The sequence below is a fragment of the Antechinus flavipes genome, chromosome 5 (genome assembly GCF_016432865.1).
Source record: "Antechinus flavipes isolate AdamAnt ecotype Samford, QLD, Australia chromosome 5, AdamAnt_v2, whole genome shotgun sequence".
Taxonomy (NCBI): domain Eukaryota; kingdom Metazoa; phylum Chordata; class Mammalia; order Dasyuromorphia; family Dasyuridae; genus Antechinus; species Antechinus flavipes.
In genome coordinates this window covers 11,118,068-11,137,964 of record NC_067402.1, presented here as the reverse complement: position 1 = coordinate 11,137,964, position 19,897 = coordinate 11,118,068, and the positions used below count along the sequence as shown (strand labels likewise).

The 19,897-nt window shown below is 37.3% G+C and overlaps 1 protein-coding gene across 4 annotated transcripts in view; it reads left to right on the top strand.

The window, feature by feature from the left end:
* Positions 1-1,424: 1,424 nt before the first annotated feature.
* Positions 1,425-19,897, top strand: part of MACC1 (MET transcriptional regulator MACC1) — a 78,331-nt gene continuing 59,858 nt past the window's right edge. The window contains exons 1-3 of one of the 4 annotated variants that reach the window (XM_052001181.1): positions 1,444-1,649; positions 2,330-2,511; positions 9,574-9,622. The gene's annotated coding sequence lies outside the window, so the exon portion shown is untranslated. The other 3 variants (XM_052001183.1, XM_052001180.1, XM_052001182.1) reach the window with 3 other exon arrangements.

The following is a 19,897-nucleotide window of genomic DNA, read 5'->3' as shown; positions in this document are numbered from 1 at the left end:
ACAGAGATAGAGAAACTGTGCTAACCATATGCATATGCAAATAAATGAGAGATTTAAGCAGCATAGTCAGCTGCTTATGGCAGGAAAAGCCGCCACAATTACTATTACCATTACCACCACTCCTATTCCCACTATCACTATTATTGTTGTTGCTGCTGCTACTGGCATAAAAGAATAAGCATTTATTTAGTACCTACGGTATACCGAGCACTATGCTAAACATGGACCTGTTCTTTGTCTGAAGTCTCTGGAGAATCCAAGTTCTTCCCAAATACCAGTGACAAGAGGAAAGTGGCTCCCCCCTTATTCCCTTGGGGTGCAGGGGGCAGCAGACCGTGGGCTTCTCCTCTCTACCACTTGCTGCCCAGATTTTCCCACCCCCCTCAGGAGAGAGCTAGCGCCGCCACAGCAATACCCAGAGAATCGGGAGAAAACAGCATCGAGCCCCCGAAAGCACAAGAACACTTAGAGAGCTTGGATCCGTGTTGCGAGCACGGGTGATTTCTGAGGCCTGCGGACTATGCTGCAGGGGCCCCCGGAGGGGGAGGGGGCCTCCTAGCTTCTCGAGCTTGCCGTGGAGCGCTCACCTTTGGTTCCTGGTTTCCAGGGAGTGCTCGGGGGATGGGGAGGGCGGAGTGACACGCTGAGAAGTGAGAAGAACAAAAAGAAAAAAAAAAGACCCTCAGTAAGCAAAATGAAGAGGGCAAGGAAAGAGGGGGGCTGGCTCCTCGCCCCTTCGCCCCGCCTTCCTTTTCGGCCCCCTCCCTTTGAGGTGTTGCAGGGAGAGGCCACTTTTGAAAGTGTCTCTGGGGTGAGGGGATCTCTGCAGAACGTTCCCTCGCAGCTCCACAGCACACCCCAAGGAAGCCCTTCCCCTGTGGCCGTGTCACCGCAGGTCACCTTCTTAGATATTTCCCCCATAGAAATACTGACGCTTTGGAAGTGTTGTCTGCAAGGAAGTTAATTCTTTTAAAGGTTTATTAGTCCCTGTCAGTGACTGGGGTGTGTGTATGTGTGTGTGTGTGTGTGGGGGGTAGGTAGGGAAGAGAGTGTGAACGCGGCGGGGAGGGAAGGAAGGGGAGTGCGTGTGGGGGGAGGGAAGAAAGGGAATGTGGGGGGCGGGGAGGAAAGGGGAGTGCAAGTGGGGTCGCGGGGTACTCCTTTGGCAACATTCAAATGGTTGTCCTGTAGCCCTCTCCGAAGAGCTCTAGACCCAGAAGGAACCCCAACTAGTCCAGTCATTTTGTTCTTTCCCTTTCCTTTTGGCCTTCCCAAGTGGTATGTGCCCACTCCCACCCCCTCCCCTGGGTGAAACTGCGGGTCCACACCCTTCTCTCCTGGTTTCAGGTAGCAGCCTGGCATTGTGGGTAGTGTAGTTCACCCCCCTTGGCTGCTTTCTGCTTGGGCAGGACTTGAGCGGCAGCAGGAGGACTTCGAGTCCCAGAGGGCACCGAGAGCGGGAGCCCGTGGCCACGGCACTAGGTGTGCTTCAGGAGGAGGTGGCTGTGTCTCCAGCCAGAGTGGCTCTTTTTTTTTTTTTCCCACCCTTGCCAAGCACGGAAAGTCGAGAGGGCTCCCGGGGTCTGGCCCCGACAGTCACGTCCCGAGTGGTGCCAGGCCTGAAGCGGCTGGGGCTCGTTTCCATCCTTGTAAGTGTGTCTTGTTTGACTTGGAAATGCCATGCTTCTCTGTTCTGATCTTAAGCTGGCACTCTGGGGAGAACGGGGTCATTTCCAGACAGTTCCTGAGCTCTCTCCATGGTGGTTTTTTTCCGCCCTTTTCCACAGACAGTGGAAAGTCATCCCCAAAGAAGCCTCTAGAAAATGAATCCCGAACCCTTTAGCTGAGGGAACGTGTGTCACACGAGGGGTTGAGTGCTCGGGGGCTTCTTTCTCTTGGTGGCTTTTCTCCTCTTTCCACAGACAGAATGGAGAGTCATCCCCAAAGAAGCCTTTAGAAAATGAATCCCGAACCCTTTAGCTGAGGGAACATGTGTGACAGGAGGGGTCAAGTGCTCTGAGGCTTCTTTCTCTGGATTTGTCTTCCTGAAATCCAGAGAAAAGTGAAAGTTGTCAGACGTGCAGGCGGATCAGGATCTTGATCTCTCTTGCACAGCTGGTGATTTTCCCCATTCATTTGGATTTGAGCATTAATGACAGGCAGAGGAAAGTGACAGAAATTTGTCCTGATCGTGGCCTCAGTGTGACTCATGCCTCCCTTTCCTTTTTTCAGGAACTTTCTTCTTAGAAAGTCTAAGGTTCACAGTAATTTTGGATCATTTGTGCTTGTCTCGTTTCCAAATTACGGTCATTAATATGTGTCATTCTAGGTGTAAAAGGGCAGTTCCTGATCAGATAAAGTCATCGTAGTCCAACAACTGGATTAGAGGGTTAAGTGAAGAGATTGACTGTAAAAATTGGCTCCAGCCACTTCCCTGAAGAGAAGAAAGTGATGAACATTAAGGAGATCTAAACAATTAGTCTTGCCACATGGCCGACTCACTCGGGAAAGGTGAGATCAAAACATTACTTATCTGGGCTGCTTCGAATTCATTTCCCAAAGTGTAATCTAAAAAGAGATGACTCTTCATCCAGAAACATGAAAGACTTGAAGGAGAGCTTCATGATCCCTTCAAACCCTGGATGGGAATAGAAACAAGGACTGTGGATATGGGATATTTCATTTAGTATAAGGTGAGGAGACTTTTTTTTACCAAGATAGATCAGCACCAGCCCTGCAACTTAGGGTGTTGAAGTGACTTTCTCAGAGCCATTATGTGTCAGAGGGGGAGACATGAGCCTCGATTTTCCTGACTTTGAGGTGGGATCTCTGACAAGTTGGGTTACATTGGTAAGGCTTTGATATGGGGTGCCTATTCTCTCTAAATGTCACCTTTTTCTTTTTTAATCAAATGAAGCCTTTGGGTCGTGTGGCCTTTTTTCTTTTTATCTTCCCTGTTTCTTCATAGGAAGATGAATTCTGATAGGAAGATCAGTACTGAATTGGTTGGTAAAGTCTGGGTGCAAATAATCCAAGGCTCCAAGGTTTTCTAGATTAAAGTCTCTTAAATTGTGGGTTGTGACCTTGCATGGGATTACATAACAGGATGTGGAAATTGCAAAATTAAGATTTATTATCAGTAAATGTTTGATTTGTATATCTATTTTATATGCAGGGGGTAGGGTAAAAAATTTCTAGTGGAAATGGGTCACGAGCAAAAAAAGTTTAAGAAGTCCTGTTGTAGATCACATTTCATTTAACTCGGCCATTCAGGAATGCTAAGCTTTCAGATAAACATGGTTGTCTGAAACAACCATGTTCCCACAGTTAATTATTATCCACATTTAGAATTAATTGAACAATTCTAGTGGTAAAATCTTATCAAGGTAGATAAACAATGACTTTTTAAAACTAGCTATCTAATTGAATAGTCACTTTATTAGCACTCCAATATTGTTGAATATTTCAATTTATCAAGTCTAATTTCATCATGGGAATATTTCCTCCATGCTACAGGGACACTTTAGGTGGTCTTTGGAGAGTTGCCAAAGCTATAAAATTCAACATCCCGTGATTAAACTGGTGATGAGCCTTTCCTAACTTTGCCAGGCTATTCTTCAGTCCTTGCACACCAGGTATACTCTACATCAATCCCTAAGACAGTACTTGAATCATGACACATTCATTTATTCATTCACTCATTCATAATGATTCCATATTTCATTTGGGATATTTCAACTGGGTATTTCACTGTGGCTTATCTAGTAGGACTTGGGTTTTGTCCTTCTCCCACTAATTTCAGAATGATCTATTCAATAAGGCTTTACAGGAACTTTAGTTAGCTAAGAATTGTCCTAGAGGGTTTCCATTTTAGGATTCTTATGAAGCTTGGAATATGAGTCAGAAGGAGTTTCCATAGCCAGCTAAATTACTAGTCTCTTTTCCTATCTGTCCCCAATAATCCTAAAGATCACAATCCCAACAAATCATTACCCAGCCTCTGCTTGAGGACATCCAATGAGATGCAAAGCATGATTTTCTTGGCAGTTCATTTCATTGTTGGATATCTCTAGTGGTGAGAAAGAATTGCCTTACAACAAGGAGAAGAATTTCAAATAATTAAAACATTAAAAAAGATTTCTTGCATTTTTAGATTTTTTTTGGATATCTTATCACAGGAATAACAAAGGGAAATAAGGGACATGGAAAAGGCAATATTGGAATTGGGCTATAAGGTAGGAATTCAAGTAAAGGAGAGAGAGGAAGGACTTTGCAGGCTTAGGCAACAATGAGGGCATGAATATGGAGGAAGGGAAATAAAATTATGTTCAGTACATCAAATAATCTGGCTATCCAAAAATGGAAGATGCTATCTTAAAGGCCCCCTCACTCGAGGTTTCCAAGAAAGGCTGGATGGCTATTTGTGAAGTATTTATATGACCAAATTAATCTACTTTAATTTTAAGTGATTTCCTGTCTCTTGCTTGGTTCAATTTTCCTCCTTAGCTGGATCTGAGTAATTGGCAACAACTTGACTCTAGGCATTTCCTCAAATAATGAGGCTGAGCCTTGGGTGACAGACACACAAGTAGGCCATCATTGGATGTATACCCGCAGCTTTTCCCACATGATGGCACGTGTCAGGGCTTAAAGTGACTTGTTTGGTAACCAAGGGGCAATTCTATCCATCTTATGAAGAACTAGAATAACATATGCTAAATAATTAACTAAAAGCATAAAACACATCAAAGAATTATCGAATTTAAGGGTGAGAGTGGTTTTATCAGCTCTCATATACTGAAGACATCCTCAAACTAACCTACCCAATAAGAGGTTATCCAGCCTCTATAGAAAACTTCCAAGGTGGAGGAACCATATAATAAATAACAATGATGTTATCAACATCAATAACAATAAGGATTTTTGCTAAAAATTGCAGGCTCAGGTCACACATTGCTTCTGGACAGGAGAATCAAAGAATAGTGTGATATTAACAGTGAACACTAAGGACTATCCCATTTCTTCCTGCCTTCTGTGAATAGGAAGAGAGGTACTTACTGGAAAGGGTGGCAGGAATTGGAGTTTTCAGGGAAAACTTTAATTAAAGGGTGGTGTTAAAGAGGAATAGTGTCAAAAAGTGTGTATATTGTAGCAGCTAGGTGGCACAGTGGATAGAGTACCAGCCCTGAAGTTGGAGGGACCTGAGTTCAAATCTGGTCTCAGACACTTAATACTTCCTAGCTGTGTGACCCTGGGCAAGTCACTCAACCACAATTGCTTCAGCCAAAAATAAAAATTGTAGATTCAGGGAAGATTGTTGAAAACTCAGAATATAGGTGAATGGATATGACAATGAGTGGTACAGTGAATACAGCATTAGGCTAGAGTGAGGAAGACTTAGCTTTCTAAATTCGAACCTGACCTCAGACATTTCCTGCCTGTGTGACTCTGGGCAAGTCACTTAACCCTATTTCTCTTAGTTTCCTCATCTGTAAAAAAATAAGTTAGAGAAGAAATGGTAAACAATTCCATTATCTTTGACAAGGGAATCAAAGAGTTGTACTTGACTGAAAAATGACTGAATATCAATTGAATAAGAAACAGGAGAGGAAGCTTCATGGAGGAGCTAACCTTAAAAGATCATTTTGAGTGGCCAGAGCTTTTGCAGTAGGGAGCAATAGAGTGTAAAGTGTGGAGAGTGGATAATAGACTATACAAAATAGCATAATAAGAAATGAGGCTGGAAAGATAGGTTGTGACCTCTCAGGGACCAGGCTGAAGAGCTGGCATTTTATCCTAGAGGCAATAGGGGAATAATTAAAAATTGGGAGGGCAGGAAAGTGACATGGTCAGAGCTATGTCTACAGGAGACTGTTTTGAGCAGCTGTGTAGAAAGAGAATCTCGAAGGAAGGGAGGCTTTAAGAGGTTCAAGAGAGTTGTGGTGAGGACATATTGAAGTGACAAAAGTAATAGTGAAGAATGATGATGGATGCTTGAGGTTGGTGAAGGCTGAATCCTTTGCACCTGTTGTGGTGGGGGCTGAGGAAGAGGGAGAAGAAGGGCCAATACCTTCTGCTGCACATTTAGGACTGATCTTGTTGACTTAAAGATCACCATTCTGCTCCTTTCTCCTCCAGTGTGTGCTCTTCAGTGGTCCTGATTGTTCTTCTTGATCCTCAGCTCTCTACTTTGCCTTCTCTGGGCCCCCCTCCATGTTTTTAGTTTAATTTTTCTGTTTACTGATTTTGTATTTTGTTTTGCTTGTTCTCAAAAACTCAGGGAAAGAAAGAAACATGGTACAGTGGAAAATAATACTGGCTCTTAAACCAGAGGTCCTGGGTTCAAATACTGCTTGTGACAATCATGACTGCCTTGATCTTGGACCAAATCACATAATCATCTTTTTTTATTGAAGGTTTTTATTTTCAAAACATATGCAAGGATAATTTTTTCAATTTTGACACTTGAAAAACTTTGTGTTCCATTTTTTCCCCTTCTTCGTCCCACCCTCTCCCCTATATATATAGTGGTTTTCTCAGGTGACATTGGAAGGTGTTATGGGAAATATTGGTCTGATCACCTGGACTTAGCTCTTCCTGACTGCCCAAGCTGTTCTAGCTCTCAGCCTTGGGTCCCTTTTGCTTTCCACTCTGATCCCTGTCTGCCTCAGATCCATGTTCACTTTGTGGGTAGAAGTCCAATTTAGTCAGTCCCGAGCTGCCCTTGAAACCTTCCAGGATGTGTCCTTGTCTTTCTCTCGAGCTTCTTCCAGGTTAAGGGGAAATCTCACCATCTCCTGACCAAACTTCATTGTAACTCCATTAGAGTAAGCTTTCTCTGCCTTCTTTCATTTATTTCACAATTCAATAATTATGTCCCTGTACACTTAATTTTTTATTTATTCTCATTTGCAGTTCTATTTAGTTTTCTTTTTCATTTATACACATATAAGTGAATATATATACATATGCACATCTATATATGTTTTTATGTATTTATATATGTGTGTATATATATAAATATGTATATATCTTCATTGTTGTTCAGTCATTTTTCAATCATGTCTGAATCTTTGAGACCCATTTGGGGATTTTCTTGACAGAAATAATGTAGTGATTTGTCATTTCCTTCTCCAGCACATTTTTTTTTCTTTTTGGCTGAGGCAATTGGGATTAAGTGAACTGCCTAGGGTCACACAACTACGAAGTGTTAAGTGTCTGAGCCCAGATGGCTTTTATTTAAATTGTAATTTAAACTTTGTCTTTTTGCCTATTGTGAGAGAGGGAGACAAGGCTATTTATCCACCTTTTACAAACAAGGAAACTGAAGTATGAGGACTATCAGAGACAAGATTCAAACTCAGATCTTTCTTGACTCCAAATCTGGGTCTTTTAGCACGATGGCAATGATGTATATATATATTGTAACTATTATTCCTCAGAGTGAAGAGTCTTCATTTATTCCTAGTGTACATTTTGTTGTTATTTTACCTATTCTTTTTAAAGGTCCTCTTAGTTATTTGATTGACATGACAGTGAAGTTGCAATTAATTCAGGGAACAACATCATTATTATATTGTTTTGGCCCAACGATGAATAGTGAATAGTTGCTTCTACAAAGGGATTTCCCTTTCTTTTTATTAAATGGAGTAAAAAAAAATCCTATAATTATAGAGCTATAGAAATTATCTAATTTTATCTTATTTTATAGATAGATCAATTCAGTGATTTATTAAGCTATAAACCCCATGAGGTTCAGAGGCTAAGTGTTATTCTTTTGTATAGCACTCAGCTCCTGGCCCATAGGAAGCACACACCATTCAATGAGAAGGAAACAGAATTGATGTTTTACTTTCCAGTGTTGTAATGAGTTAATAACAAACCCAGGGTGATCCTATGGATCTTTGAGTACTCAAATCGAGTACTCTTCATTACATCACACCATCATGCTCTACATAATTAAATAAAAGTCATTTTCTTTACAGTCAACTGCATGAATTGTGATTTCCTGATCTTAGCTTTTCATCCATGCAGCACAAGCAGAAAGTCCTGTAATTGCATTTCCACACTAAGTGTAAAACCACAGGATCATCTTTACTCAATAATAGTTTGCTTTTTGTGTGTCTTATTCTCCTTCTTCTGGCTTTCTGACTTTGTAATTAGGGAATGCTGTGATAGTTTATTGCCTTTCCCTCTCTTGGTTGCTCAAAGGTAAACTTGGTAAAGAATGGATGTGATAAATAGAGGAGATGGGGGAAAGGGGAGAAAAGCATCAAGCAATCTTCATTGAGTTAATGTAACTGAAACTACAAATCCATTTTTATAGAAACAAAGGAAGACAAATATTTGTAGAGATATACTCTGTCCATGGTTGGGTCATGCCAATATAATAAAAATGATGATATTACCTAAATTAATTGCCAATTCAGTGCCATGCTGATCAACCTAGGAGATATTTTATAAGATTATTCAAAATAAAAACAAAACAAAAAATAAAAATGCACATTAGGAATAAATGAAGACTTCTCATTCAGAAGTAAAAGTGACTTAAGGCTTATATAAAGGCAACTAGGTGGTGCAGTGGAATGAGCACCAAACCTGGAATCAGGAAAACTCACTTTTTCTGAGTTTAAATCTGGCCTAAGACACTTCCTAGTTGTGTGATCCTGGACAAGTGATTTAACTTAAATGTTTTCTCATCTCCGAAATGAGCTGGAGGAGAAAATGGTCAACTACTTCAATATATTTGCCAAGAAAACTCCAAATGGAGTCACAAAGTTGGCCAGAACTGAATATTATCAACAAATGTTTGCATATATATATGTATATATATATATATATATATGTGTATATATATGTATATATATATATATGTGCGTATATATATATATATATAATTTCAGTTTTGTTTTCTTATTTTGATCTTTTTTGTTTTTGAAATATTGTGAACTGTGTGCTTGTAAATGGAAAGGGGTTCAGTCAGTATCCCAGTTGGTGAGAGTAGACCATGCCCAAATTATCTCATGTTTCTAAGATGGGGGTTATGAAACATGAGAATGAGAAAATTTCTCCAAGTATACCTGGGTTTTCATGCTAATGATTTCCTCAGCAGTCTCAAAGGTTTATAATCTGACTCCATAAACTAGGCCATCAGTAACTGATTTTCGAAAACATTTTTTTTCTCCCCACATAGAACATTATGTTTTGAACAGACACTGGGACAGAACACTTGAGGTTGTTAGCTGAGATTTAAAGTGGTTCCTGGCACTTATTAAAGATATATTCTCTTTCATAACTTGTACAATCTCCTGTTAAGTATAGGATCTAAGTTCATAATTTATTATTTTCTGGGTTTTTGCAAGGACCTTGTGCTACAGACCGCTAAATGATGCCTTGGTCATGCATTTCCCATTCCTAGATCCTCTTTCATTGGTTTTTTATTTACTTATTTTTGTATCTTGTTCCTAACTGGATATCAATTTAGAAAATCACAAATGAACACAAACTTTTTTGTAATATACTTTTATTAATTTTGTTAAATATATTCTAATTTTATTTTAATTTGGTTGACAGCACTGGGGAGTTTGGTGGGCTTCAAAGACTCAAGAGTTTGACACATTTGGTGAGTAGATGGAGAGCCAGCCTTGAGCCCAGTTAAAACCCTGTCTCTGTTCCATACTGCTTTTGGGATTCTGGGCAACCTTTAATCTTTTACTATTCTAGGAAAGAGAAACTAGATATTACAAAGGATGTGCTTACCTGGATTAGTAGAGGAAGCTTTCTCATTTGGGAGTGTCCATAAAATCTCAGGTGTACTTCTTCTTCTTCTTTTTTTTTTTTCAATGTTCATGTTTGCTCCAATCCTCCAGTGAGTCTGTTACATCACTCACTTTCCAAAGATATAGCTATTGACCAAATTCCTGGTTGCCTTTACTGTGCATCTCTTCTCCATGTCCTCTTTTGATATAGGTTGGGAGGTTGATAATTTGTAGTCCCTGTCAGTTTTATGCCTCCCCTATAGTCTCAATATAATGGCCTTAATATGTATTTTGAGAAGCTATGTCAGCAGAAAACAAACTCGGTAAGATTCTACCAAGAAAATCCAGGGACTGATATCTTGTTCCAAGATAAGCCCAGTTTGCAATATGTTTTTCTTACAAATCTCTCTATTTATGTGTCTCTGTCTCTGTTTCTTTGTTTCTCTCTCTCTTTTTTCTTCTCCCTCCTTCCCTCCCTTCCTATTTCTTTCCCTTTCTCTCTCTCTTTTCTGTCTCTCTCTCTCTCTCTCTTTCAATATATGTTAAATATAGGTGAATTAAATGTAATATATATTAATGTAATATACTATGTGAGGAAGATATATACATATGTATATTTCCATCATATATAATAGTTATATATAATCATATGTTTATATGTTATTCAAGTTTATAAAAATAAGAGCTATTCTTTCGATTGTTTGCACAGGCAGCTTAAGAGAGTAAACCAATTTTCCTTTAGTCACATTAAAATTATTAAAATCACCAATAATTATGGAAATGTCAATGAAAGTAATTCTGAGATTATATCTCACACCCATAAAATTGTCCAAGGTGACTATAAAAAAAGAAAATCACACATATTGAAGGGACTATAATGGGGGGAAAATCACATGGATAGAACTATGGCTTGATAAACCATTCTGGAAAATAATCAATAATTGTATATAAAAAGTTACATAATGGTGCATATCTTTTGACACAAAGAGACTTTTATATTACATTCAAAAGTTATCAAAGAAAGAGAGAAAGGTGCCATATCTATATTTATAACATATATTTATAACTTAATGATCTAAGTTAGAGACTTCAAGTGCCAGCTTAGTTACTTGCTACCTGTGTGAGCTTGAACACTTTATGTAAACTATCTTGGCTCTATTCTGGGCATCTATAGAATTAAGGGGTTGGGCTGGGTCACTGTTAGCATCCCTTCCAATTCTGAATCTTTGATCTTTTCTAAGATAATATAATGGAGCTACCTGGCATCAGGTTATTGAGGCAAGAAAACTATCACTTTGAACTTTCCTTGCTAGCTCTGTAATTTTGGGTCAATTAAACTTCACTGGTCTTAATAATCTCATCTGCCATATGAAGACGTTAGACCACATGGCCTTGAATGTCCTTTCTAAGTCTGTGTTCCATTTGTCTTTGATTATTCACAATTTTTTTGGTGAATGGGTTATTTGGAGGAACACGATCCCACAACAGGAAGTTTTAGATCTTTATATTCTTGATATTTAGATACATTGTGAGATGAAGCCTGGAACAGGTTGGATAGGGAAAACCAAAAGAGAAAGAGAAATGCTTCCTGTCATCATCATCCATCATAATCCTTATAAAATCAATTAAGGCTTTGAGAATCATTGGCAAGGGAAAAAATTCTATCAATACATACTGTTCCAACTCCTTCAATGCTATGAGTCATTCTGAAGATGCAGAATTTTAGGCAAACACTAAATTAATAATTAAAATATGATGATATATAAGAATGTTTTGGATATTGGAAACCAAGAGGAATCATCTGTAAAACAAAGAAGCAAATCAAAATATTTTGGTTCCTTTGGCATTATTCCCATTATCTATAATCATCAGCTGGACCTAATGAGATGGTAACATAAATGTTTCATTGGCTGCATTCATCTTACAAATGATTTTAGTTATTTCCATATCTTTTAGACTTAGTTCCCAAGGAACAGTGGAAGGATCAGGAAAAAACCAAAAACAACACTTAGGTATCATCCAGTCCGATCTATTAATTATGTATTTGAGGAAAATGAAGCTAGAGGCATAAAATTATTCAGCCATGATCACAAAAAGTTCTAAGTGACAAAAGCAGATTAGGTTTGAACCCTGAGTTTTGACATGGATTTCTTCTCCCCTCAGCAGCTTATTCACTGGTTTTGTTTCCACATCGTGGGCTGATTTGTCATGAAATGATATTTCTTTCTAGCCATGAGTTGTTTAGGGTTCTTATTGAAGTCCAGTTGAATTCATTTTCCAATGGTAACTTTTTTGAGCTTGGAGTCAAAAAATTAACCTCCAAGAGGTAATTTTGAAATTTGAATGGCAACAGATTCAAATGGAAATTCAAATTGTGTCATTTATAGTAGGGTAAACTGAGGGAGGCTGAAACTTCTGGAATTTCCAGGGTCTGGTTGAGGAAATAAGGCTCTGATGGTTTTGTTGGGAAGAATAGAGGGAAGTTTAAGACCTGGGAAGCCTAGAATGTGGGCTTTTCTTGGTGCTTTTAACTTTGACCCAGACAGTTCCCTTCCCCCACCTTTTCCTTCTCTTTCTGTGCTTTGAACTGCCTAATTTGTGATAGTGTTGACATTTATTTATATTTAATAATAATTGACATTTATCTTTATAATTGACATAGCACTTTAAGTTTTACAAAGTGTTTCACTCATTATATCCTTCGCCTGTCCCAACAGTTTTCTGGTATTTTAAGCCTCATTTTACAGATGAGGAAACTCAGTGTGAAACAGGGAAATGACTTGCTTAGGATCACACCTTGAGGAAATGTCTGAGAATATTAGCAAAAATGTTCCTTACTGCAAACCTTGCACACTATAATGCAGAGGAATAAAAAGAAGGCATGATTTAAAAGAAAGATTTTTTAAAAATAATTTTACTTTTTAAATGTTTCTATTTATATCAAATAATGTTTTTTTTTTTTGCAAACGCAGCATAGATTTTCATAATCACTTCTAATTAATTTTTATTTCTTGAGCTGTCTTGATGGTTCAGTTGCTAATGCTCCAGACCCATATGTAAAGAAAACCTAAGATCAAATGCAATCTTAGTCTGTTATAAGGTGAGTAAACTTGGGCAGGCCATTTAAACTCTGTTCTCTTCATTTTCTTCAACTATATAATGAAAGTAATTATACTACATATTTCCTCACAGAATTGTTGTGAGCATCAAATGGGATACTATTTACAGAGAGCATAACACAGTGCATGTACATAGTAGGCTCTAAGGTTTTCTTAAATGCAATGAGCAGTATAAAGAAACAGAAGAAAACAATAGAATGGGAAAGATGAGATCTCTTCAAGAAAATTAGAGCTATCAAGAGAATGTTTCATGAAAACTTAAGAATGATAAAAGACAAAAATAGTAGAGATTTAACTGAAGCAAAAGAGATTAAGAAGAAGTGGCAAGAATATACAAAAAACTATAGAAGAAAGGTCTTAATATCACTGATAATTACAATGGTGGGGTTACAGATTGAGAAGCATCCTGGAGAAATGAAGGCAAATGGGTTTTGAGGAGTTTTCCTAACAGTAAGGATAACGGAGGCAATGGAATTCCATCTAAGCTATTTAAAGTCTAACACATGATGAGCCCTGTACTCAATATGGTAGCCAAATTGGAAAACTTAACAAGTGCTATTGGATTAAAAAAATCACTTTACATTCCAGTCCCGAGGAAGGGAAATTGCGAGGAATGGTCAATTATGTTTAAGATTGTACAAATTAGGCTTTAACAATATGGTAACCAAGAATTACAAGAAGAAAAAGCTGGTTTTTGAAAAGACAGAAGTAGAGGCACAATTGCCAACAACAATTAATTATGCAGAAAGCCAGAGAATTACAGCAAAACTTACTTCTGCTTTATTATTTATACTAAAGCCTTTCACTGTGTGGATCACAACAAAATGTAGCAAGTCATTTAAAAGATCATCTTCCTTGTCTTCTGGAGATCTGATGTATGGGCCAAGAAGTAATGGAACCAAACAAGGAACAATTAATTGGAAAAGAGTGTGGCAAGGCTGTATATTGTCACTGTACTTATTTATTTAACTTATATACAGGGTACATCATGTGAGATACCAGGCTGAATAGATTAAAAGTTGGAATTCAACAGAGAGGCTTGGAGAGCCTCTTACATGAACTGATGCTAAGTGAAATGAGCAGAACCAAGAGATCATTATATACTTCAACAACGATATTGTATGAAGATGTATCCTGATGGAAGTGGATTTCTTTGACAAAGAGAAGATCTAACTCAGTTTCAATTGATCAATGATGGACAGAAGCAGCTACACCCAAAGAAAGAACACTGGGAAATGAATGTAAAATTTGCATTTTTATTTTTCTTCCTGGGTTATTTTTACCTTCTGATTCCAATTCTTCCTATGCAACAAAAGAACTGTTCGGTTCTGCACACATATATTGTATCTAGGATATACTGTGACATATTTAACATATATAGGACTGCCTGCCATCTAGGGGAGGGGGTGGAAGGAAGGAGGGGAAAAATCGGAACAGAAGTGAGTGCAAGGGATAATGTTGTTAAAAATTATCCTGGTATGGGTTCTGTCAATAAAAATGTTATAATTATTAAAAAAAAAGTTGGAATTCCTCAGTCTCAGATATGCTAATGATACCAGTCTGATAGCAGAAAGTAAAGAAGAATTATGAAGACTCTTGATGAAAGTGAAAGAAAAGAGTGGGAAAGATGCTTGAAGCCAAACATAAAAAATAAAATCATCAAAAGCAAGTTCTTTTTAACTGGTCCTATCACTTCCTGGCAACTACAGCAAGAAAAAATGGAGGCAGTATTAGAGTTTATATTTCTGGGCTCAAAGACCATTTTAGACACTCACTGCAGCCATGAAATTAAAAGATGCTTGGTCCTTGGAAGCAAAACTATGGCAAATCTGTACAGTTGACTAAAAAGCCAAGCCATCACTTTTCTGACAAAGGTTTGTATAGTGAACACTATGGTTTTTCCAGTAACAATCTATCACTCTGAGATTTGAACTATAAGAAAAGCGGAGTGCTAAAGACCTGATACTTTTGAATTGTGGTGATGGAGAAAACTTTGGAGCATCCCTTGGAAGCAAGGAGATCAAATCAGTTGGAGCTTAAAGAATTTAATTCAGGCTATTTATTGGAAGGTCAAATGCTGATACTTTGGTCACATAATGACAAGATTGGATTAGCTGGAAAAGAACCTGGTTTGGGGAAAGATAAAATGCAAAAGGAAAAGGGCAGGGCAGTGGATGAGCTAGATAAAAATATGTCATGGAAGCAATGAATATGAATTTGGACTGACTTCTAGAGATAGTGGAAGATAGGAGGGTTGACATGATTCAAATGATATAATTCATGGGGTCACAAACATTTGGGCATGACAGAAGACACAACAACAATTAATATAGATGTTAGTTATCATCATCATCACCATCATCACTACCACCACCACCACCATCATCATCATCATCATCATCATCAACTGGCTACCACAAGAATTTGAAAAGAGAATCTTGTATCCATTTTAGAGTGCAGGATAAAAATAAATCTTACTCTTTATCATTTTGCAAACCATTTCAGTTCTCTCTGGATAGAGGCCATCTAATCCATTTTTAGGAAGTTGTTAAATTGCTCATTGGACAGAACACATGGCCCAGAATCAGGAAGATCTGAATTCAAATCCTGCCTGTGTGATTCTGGGTACCTTTGTTTACCTTAATTCATTGGAGAAGTAAATGGAAACCACTTCATTATCTTTTCTCAAAGTTATACAGTCAGCTTCTTTATATAGATCTCCCAAAGTATAGCTCAGTATATTTTCCATGGGCAGTATAGTCTACAGGTTCAAGAAAAGGTAGACACAACTAAAGAACATCAACACATTTTATCAGCAATCTCTAACACAGACCCTGAAGAAAAAGTAGATTAAAGAGCTGAAGGGATGGGGATTGTAGAAATCATGTAATCCAACTCTATTTTTTCAAGTGAGGAAACTGAGGTACAGAGAAAGAGGGTAACATCCAAGGAAAGCCAGATAATAGCTGTGCTAAGATTACTACAACCTGTGATTCATAATCTGGTGTTCATTCCATTGTCCTGCAGTATTATGAAGAGAAGACTTGAACAAAAGAATGCATTTTCATGTCATTGTGGATAATCCAGACTGGCCACAAATCCAGATGAAAACAACTGATTCTGGACAATTCTGTGGCTGACCAATTATATTACACTGTCAGCAGCTATCCTGAAAGCATTCAAAAGATAATTGATTACCCCACACGTGGCAATATTTTACTGCAATATTAAATTTGTCTTAAGAGATTAATAAAACTTTGTTTACCTAAGGTTATTCATTCACACATGTACCTTTTTACCCATCCATGGAAAAGATGTCATAGTTGCAATATAGAAAATGTTCCAGTCTGTGAAACAAAAGTTCTTCTTGATGTTAATTTCACTGAATCCTTTTCTAGAACCTCATTATTTATTCATTTTTGTTTAACAAACATATGCTTCTCTTCCTCTTATTCCTTACCCAGTCCACTTCCACCACTCTCCTCCAGAAAACAAAACAAAACAAAACTCTTGTAACAAACATTTGGCCATAAATTCCCACTGACCATGTCAAAAGAATCCTTTTCTCCTTCTGTTTAGTAAGTCCATCACTTCTCTGTCAGTGAGTAATGAGCTTTTTTTTTTTTTTTTTTTTTTTATAGTGGCAAACCCTATAACAAGGGGGAGTCTACTTGGAGTATGCTTGAACAAATTATCACATGGATACAGGATGAAATGAATAGATCCCAGAGGATGATTTATATGATACAATATTATAAAATGAGCCAATTTTGATAGATTTAAGACCTTTGATCAAGGACTAATTGTGTAGTTTTCTGCATGGTAGCCATTCCAGGACCACATCTCTTCCTTCTTTCATTGGCTCTATTCTAATTTGAATGTATTCTCAGCATCATGAGAGCAAAAGAAAGGAAGAATTTTGCAACATTTTCTCAAAGAGTTGTATAATTACCTCCAAATAAAACGTATCTCATAAGGTTTGTCTCCCTCAGAAAGAGCCAACTTGAATCCTTCCACATGAAGGCAGTTGATGTCTAGACATTTTTGAGAGAAAACTGAAGATGAGGTTGTAATAACATTTTGATTGTAACTTCAACATCCTTAGCTTTTAGGCACTGATGGCAAAGTTGATTACAAGCAGATTTAACTTAAAAGTGTATTGTGGATACATCTCTACCTTCATTCCTCATGCAAATATTTTGGTAAATTGGTGAACATCTAGAAGAGGACAGCCAGGATATGGAATGACATTGAGGTGGATTAGCTGCATTAAATTCTGACATTAGTTTCTCATAACAAATCAAATAATGGATATTTTTGAAGCAGCTACTATTTGTTGGGCAGAAAGAAGGCAAAGAAAAACAAAACAATTTCTTCCTCTTAGAACTAAAAATTTCTATCAAGTCTTTTATCTTTTTTTTATTTAGCATGTCTGCCTTCCATTTAAATGCTTCTCTTGGGGGACCTTGAATTGTTTCTGATGCAGATTCTTGTATGATTTCAGGGTGCTTTCCCCCTGGTTTCTCACAATCCCCCCCTTTTTACACTTGATTGAGGGTGGAGAGGTACACTTTCCATAGGTTTGCTCAACTTCATATTCAGCTCTACATTGTGACTGATGAGTGAGATAAAGATTTCCACATTTCATCTGGTGTGTGCTTTTTGTCCAGTAAATGTAAATGCATTTCTCAAAATGCCACACCAGACAGTTTTGACTTCACAGCTACTGAGCATTAAGATTTATTTTCTGTCAGGGAGGACACAATATGGAAATTGTTCACCCAAATTCTTAATCTCAAACAGATGAACCTACCCTTGTGGGTGTTGAGGGAATGCTTGTTGGCAGATTTTAGGGGGCTTTTTATTTTCCAGAGAATATCCAGAACCTGGTGATTCATTTCCATCTAACAGTAATGAGCTAATAATAGCTTTCTTGGCAAGGAAAACCTAGAGTTTACTGGTTTTCCTGCAAAAATGAGCAAATCCCTATAGAAAGTATCCCAGGCCGAATGGGGTCAGTAAACCCTCCTGGGGTGTTTTACTTTTCATTGATCTTTCTATGAGTGATTCTGAAAATGTTTCCATAGAGTTGTTGATACTTCATATTTCTTCTTTTGTAAAGTGTTATTATCTTTTGATGGCTTATCCTTTGGAAAATGAATCTCCCTGATAAATTGTGAATGCTAGCTTGTAAAGTAAATGTTTGATCCACATCTTTTCTTATTAGAGGTATATTATTTTTATTCATGCAAGAATTTTAATGTTATGTATTCAAAATCATCTCTTTTGTCTTTTATGATCTCTCCTATCCCTTATCTGATTATGAATTTCCCCCCAAAATACAGTTGTGAATGAAAGAATGAACGAATGAAAAAGGATCTACTAAGACTCATGAATGTCAAAAACTGTTGTATTAGTAATATGAATTGATTGACCATTGTGATTTTTTTTTTCTCAAAGAAGATCAAAATGGCATTACTATGTTAGAGTCAAGTAACAGTATGTCTGACTGTGGCTGATCAGATCAATATGAGCTCAGAAGGCTCTGCCATAGTTCAGGCACAAATCATCCATATGAACATTTGGGGAAGATTTTTCTAACCTTTCACATCTTGTATTTCTTTTGAGCATTTCAAATCTGCTTTGCTCATAAAGCACAGCATCTTCTCTGATGAAGGCATACCATGCTGGGTAGTCCTGTGCCAGTCATACATGTGAGCACTTGTCTTATGTGAGTTCTCCATGAAATAGTCTTTTTGGCAAATGTACAGTTAACATTTGGACAATGTGGCCAGCCCCATGGAGTTGTTCTCTGCAGTAGAATTTGAATGTTTGGCAATTTAGTTTGATAAAGATCCTCAGTGGGTGGTATCTTCAGAATCTTCCTAGGACAATTTAAAGAAAAGCAGTTCAGTTTATAAAAATCAAGACAGATGGTTGCTTTCAGGAAATTTCAAATATTCTTTAATCACCTCCCCAAGTTTTCCTAGAAATAAAGGTCACCTTTTTATATACCAATATTCAGTTCTCATTGTTGTATGACTGTGGAATATGAAACACAAAAATCTCAGAAGAACTGAAATTAATAGTATATATAGGGCAATAAAGAGGTCCAGGTAGTTGTGTATAATGGCATGAGAAATGTATATTCAGATCAGGTTAGTCAATAACAGAGCACCACTCAATCATGAAAATGAACTGTTCTCTAGGCCTTTATGTCTTCCTTTTTCTTGCTTCTTATAAATATTGTATTATATTGTATTTGTACAACTCCTCTGTGGTTATAAGAAAATGAACAACAAGACATTTTAAACATTTTACAGTAATTTTAAGTGAAAAATATCTATTTTTGTTTTTGTCTTTTGTGCTCCTGATTTATATGAATTGAGATTGACTTGCCAATTCACTAAAATTAACTATCTTGATTTTTTTTTTCCCTTTTCTGATTGTCTAGAGTTTTCTAAGGAAGTTCTGTCACCTGCAAATGTGAATTATGTTTTCTTCCTCCATGCCCTCATTTTATTTTCTACTTGTTTGTTTTAGTATTCAGCCAATATCCTTTCTAAGACTGTTGAAAGAGCAGATTGGAAGCTGGGGTCATCCTTGCTTCATGGAATTGTGTCAGGAAAGCTTACAGTGTTTGTTTCCTTGTTAGAAGTAAAGTTGGCTGTTAGATTTTGTAAATGGGTATTACATTTTTAAAGAAAACCTCTTTCATTCCTGTGATATAAAATTATAAATTAGTCTACCAATTTGTAAAAGATGTTTTTTTCAGTAACCATTAATATGATCATGTAGGATTTTTGTCCTTGTTATTTAAATAACATTATATTTATGTTCCAAATTCAGAAATATTTTTAAAATCCTAATATGGCTAACTTAACCACAATGAATATTTTTCACATATATTACTATGGTCTTATTGCTAAATTTTTTTGGTAATTTTTTTGCAATAATATCCATTCAGATGAGCAAGTAGCATAGTATCATGAATAATAGACTACTTTTTGATTCACGGAG